The sequence below is a fragment of the Suncus etruscus genome, chromosome 12 (genome assembly GCF_024139225.1).
Source record: "Suncus etruscus isolate mSunEtr1 chromosome 12, mSunEtr1.pri.cur, whole genome shotgun sequence".
In the NCBI taxonomy this organism is placed as follows: Eukaryota; Metazoa; Chordata; class Mammalia; order Eulipotyphla; family Soricidae; genus Suncus; species Suncus etruscus.
The window spans coordinates 41,809,813-41,814,939 of record NC_064859.1 but is presented as its reverse complement, the minus strand read 5'-3'; the positions used below and the strand labels follow the sequence as shown (position 1 = coordinate 41,814,939).

The window sequence follows — 5,127 nt, the reverse complement described above, 5'->3', positions numbered from 1 at the left end:
GCAACCATATTACCTAAGTACTCTTAAAAGTTATTCTTAAAACAATAAGTCAAGGGGGCCAGAGCGGTGGTGCAAGTGGTAGGGTGTTTGCCCTGCGCACGCTAGCCTAGGAATGGACTGTAGTTCGATCCCCCGCATCCCATATGGTCCCCCAAGCCAGGAGCAAATTCTGAGCGCATAGCAAGTAGTAACCCCTGAGTGTCACCAGGTGTGGCCCCAAAACCAAAAAAAAAATAAATAAATAAATAAGTCAAGTGCAAATCAGATAAAGGACAACAGCTTCTTTTCATTTATCTGTGGCTTTCTGTTAATTACTTTGCCTCTTTTCTTACTGGGAATTTTCACATTTTCTTGTAGGAACTCTAGAAATTCACATGTTGTTTTTTTCTTTTGTGAGCTGTAAATATTTCTGTCATTAATGTGATCACTGAAGTGTTCCAGAGTCCCCAGGAAGAATGGTTCTTTTCTCTCTAGCCAGCCACATCCAAGTCTGTCTGCAGTTGCAGTGTTCTCAGTGTTATGTTTTCACTAATTTATTTTAGCTACTTGCTCGCATTTTAAACCCTCAGATTTTCGAAGCTAAAGTGATAGCACAGAAGATAAGGTGTTCCTTGCAAGTGTTTGAACAGGGTTGAGTCTTGAACAGAGTCAGTAGTAAGTCCTCAGTACAGCTGGATGTGACAAAAACAAAACTAAGTCTCCTTTAAACAGATTTTTTCTTTTTGCTTTTTGGGCCACACTGGTGACACTCCAGGGTTCTCCTGGCTATGCACTCAGAAATCACTCCTGGCTGGGGGTTTATATGGCTGGGGGTCTATATGAGATGTGGGGGATTGAACTGCGGTGAGTCCTAGGTCAGTGTGTGCAATTTCTGCCCACCGCTTGCACTACCACTCTGGCCCCTAACAGAGTTCTTCTTAATGTGTTTTTTTTTTAAATATGTTTTCTAGGCCAGAGCGATAGCACAGCGGATAGGGCATTTGCCTTGCACATGCCCGACCCAAATTCGATCCCCAGCAACCCATATGGTCCCATGAGACTATGAGAAGTGATTTTTGAACACAGAGCCAGGAGTAACCCCTGAGAACCACTGGATATGGTCTAAATAATTTTTTTTTCTGCCACTCAAAAAGGATTTAGGTTGGCTGGGCAGTAAATGTGGGTGCTCAGCTAACCAAGTCACTGAACAGTTAAAGCAGTGTAAAAATTTTCCATCTATAGGACCCAGCAGGTTATATTTTGAAAACCCATTCAACAATAATAATAGAGTCCAAAACCATACAATTATCTCTTCTTCCCAGCAAGGACTAAAGTCATTGAGTCTCTTTTAAAGTAAGGTTTAAAGTAAGGGTTTTTTTCAGTGGAATACTGTACAAAAAGAACAGAGGAATATGTTTTTGCAAATCTAAACATTTACCATAGAGAAATGGTGATGCAATCACTGGGGGATCTAAAATAATATATAATCATGCATACAGATAGGACTGATTTTTTTTTCTTATATAGGGTTCTTTTGTGATTTTCATGAAAGTTACATTTATTTTATTGAGAAAATGCTACTATTTACATTTGATATAATTTACAAATAAGAATTCAACATATGGGACTGGCAAGATAGTACAATTGCCTTGCACAGTCAACCCTGGTTTGATCCCCCATATCTCATAGGGTCCCCCATGCCTACCAGGAGTGATCCCTGAGCTCAAAGCCAGAGTAAGGCCTGAGCACCACCAAGTGTGACTCAAAAACAAAAACAAGAACCCAGAAATATCCCTCTCTGAACAACAAAACTATTTGCAGATATTGAAGGGGCAAAGAGCCGATTTCCAAAGACTAACAGGCATGGCGAAACTGTGTAGGTGAGTATGGCAATTGGAAAAGACAGTTGGAGAGAGTCGGTTAACAGTTGGAAGAAATATGGCAGTTGCACCTAGACATGCCCCCTTGTTGTGCCAGTATAAAAGGATAAAATTTGGACTGTTGATGGAGGTGGGGGTGGGGCTAGGAGGACCAGAATAGTGACCAGAGCAGTGCCTGCTGGCTCATGTGGGGGTGGGGGGGAGAAGCAGAGATAAAGCATCAAAGAAATGCTGCCTGCTTTGCAACTACTCACTTATATCTTCTTTGAACACCTGGGCCTCCCCCAGGCTGGTGAACTTCCATCTACCTCTCTCCCTTTCTCTGGGACCCCTGGGCAGTGGCAGCAGGCCTCAGACACCAGAAAAAATAAAAGGTGTTCTTAGTTTCTTCTCTTCCCTCTCTCTCTGTCCCAATGAGTGGTTCTACATGTTGGCATTCCTGGGTGGGCTCTTATCTCCACCTGGCAACTGGGCCCCTTTGAGCCTTGCAGAACTGGGCCCTCGTAGCCTTGGGGGTCTGTAGCCTGCAACCTGGCAGATTTGGGCCTTTAGAGCTTCTGCAGGTGAAAATGGATGAAGTATGAGATTTTCCTCCAGTAAAAAGCAAACATTTCACTTCTCCTATGTCTAAACAAATTTAATATGGAACAGGTTTCTCACACAATTGCTAGAGCTGTCTGTCTCTCAGACAAGACCAATTAGTTTCTCTTCATTCTCCTTTAGACAAATACCAGGGAAAGTACTGGACACATTATCCTTGTGCTCCTCTGACTAAAGAATAGCATCCCAGATGGTCAGTCCCCAGAGGCTGCCAGGACTGACCCCTGAGCACAAAGCCAGGAGTAAGCCCTGAGCACCACTGGAGGTGGCCCCAAAACAAACAAAATCAAAGCAAGAAGCAACAGGCTCTCTGGGTCATCAAAGAAATGTGACTTAAAATATAAGATACTCCTACATGTCTATTAGAATAAATCTGGAGAGTGACAAGGATGAATACTAGTCACAGTGTGAAACAACAGCAACTCATGCCTTCCAAAATAACTGTGCATGCATCAACCCATTGCTCTATGGGCTCAGATCCCTCTTGATTATTTTTTTGTTTCATTTGTTTGTTTGGGAGCCTCGCCTGGCAGTGCTTAGAACTTACCTCTGGCTCAATGTTCAGGAATCACCTTTGCTGGTGCTCAGAGGACCCGATGTAATACAGAGGATGAAACCCTGATTGACACTGAGCAAGGCAAGGGCCTTACTTCCTGTACTATCTCTCCATCCACCAGACAATTTTTAACTCTGTTCTTTGACTTATGAATTCTATCATTTGTACGGGCTTTAATTAATCAATATCCAGTTTTATCTTTTAAAATCTTTTCCTAGTTTTCCTCTTTTCTCTTAACTCCCTCCCTCGCCCTTCCCCTTCTATACTATTGTTGATGTTGTTGCGATTACTGGGGATTGCTCACTGGGGTGCCTGGCTGTGGCGATGCTTGTGTGTTATTTAAGCTTGGTTCTCCCCAGGGGTGGTCCACTCATCCGTGGCGCTCACTGAAGCTTGCATTTTTTTTAGCAGGGTGCTTGTACAGGCTTGTCAGGGATTTTATTCTTAGTCAGACAAGACATGGCTGTGGTACTCACTGGAGGTCACTTAGTGCTCACCCCATCTTTACCAGAAGTCACATTTCCCAGCCACACTTTCATACATCTTTTTATAGTTGCAGCACTTACAATGTACCATGTCCCTTTATGGTTCTTACACATATTTGGTTGAATTAAAATCCAAAATTGTTTTCAGCACCAGAAATCTAACACAGCAAGTCTGTCAGGGTCATACTTGGCACACTAAGGATTTGAACCTATGACCCTCTGCCTGCAAAGGAAGCACTCTTTTTTTTTTTTTTTAATATGGAATGCTTCACGAATTTGTGTCATCCTTGAGCAGGGGCCATGCTAATATTCTCTGTATCGTTCCAATTTTAGTATATATGCTGCCAAAGCAAGCATTCTTATTTTTAGTAATATATTTATTAAAGCACCATGATTGCAAACATGTTTATAGTTGGGTTTCAATCATAAAAATAACAGCCCCCTTCACCAATGCAACATTCCCACCACCAATGAAAGGAGGCACTCTTAACATCTGTGCCATTCCTCTAGGACACTGGCTTTACTATGATTTACTCTAACTTACCTTCAATACACTTTGCCATCATCTTTTGTAAGTTTTAGTGTTACATCTTTAGTTCATCTAGTATCACATTTTCAATTGCATGCCAAGATGTGCTATTGGATACAGCCAAATGTAAAAGTGTTCCTATTATTTGAAGTAAGAAAGAAGAGATTAAGTCCTTCAATTCAGACACATTGTGTCTCACATTGGTTGCAATTAATATATTAAACATTCTATCAAAAAGAACTAATACAAATTCAAAACTAATACTAATACAAATAGAGAACTAGAGAGCAGAAGAGATAAGACAGTAAGCAAGGTGCATGCTTTGCATGCATGAGACAACTCAGATCATATCCCCTGTACCATATATGATCTCCTGAATACAGAGCCAGAAGTAAGATCTGAACATAGCCAGATATAGCCCAAAAGCAAAAAAAAAAGAGGGGGGAAGAATTGTGGACTCCTGGCTTTGAGAAGCACCTTTGAGAAATAATGAGATAATTTGGTACCAAATACCCAGACTCCTTTGAGTTCTGGACAAAACAAAATCACATGACAGAGAAATAGAAGAGCCAAGCAGGGCAGCCAGAGCAATAGTACAGTGGGTAAGGCACTTGCCTTGCACACAGTTGACCTGTGTTCTATGCTCAGCACCCTATATGGTCCCCTGACCACTGCCAGGAATGATGCCATGAGCATGTCAGATGTGCCCCCCCCCAAAAAATCAAATAAACAAGCAAACAAAAATTCAGAAGAACTAAGCAGGGACAGAAGTGATAGTACAAAGGATAGTACACAGCCAACCCAGATACTATTCCCTATATTCTCCCTATATTCTTTTTTTTTTTTTTTTTCCTTTTTTCTTTCTATTCTTTTTTAAAAATAACCTTTTTTTTAAGTAGCTGGGTATTATTTTGTAGTTGCTATTTTTTGTTTTGTTTTTCTTCTTTTTTCCCTTTCTTTTAAATTGTTATTTATTTATTTTTTTTTTAATTTTTTTTTTATTTAAACACCTTGATTACATACATGATTGTGTTTGGGTTTCAGTCATAAAAGGAACACCACCCATCACCAGTGCAACATTCCCATCACCCAAGTCCC

At 41.0% G+C, this 5,127-nt stretch overlaps 1 non-coding gene across 1 annotated transcript; it reads right to left on the bottom strand.

Moving 5' to 3' along the window:
• Positions 1-3,752: 3,752 nt before the first annotated feature.
• On the bottom strand, positions 3,753-3,857 carry LOC126025181 (U6 spliceosomal RNA). The gene has a single exon (XR_007501224.1). It is a non-coding gene; the product is annotated as a U6 spliceosomal RNA (small nuclear RNA).
• Between the last annotated feature and the right edge of the window lie 1,270 nt (positions 3,858-5,127).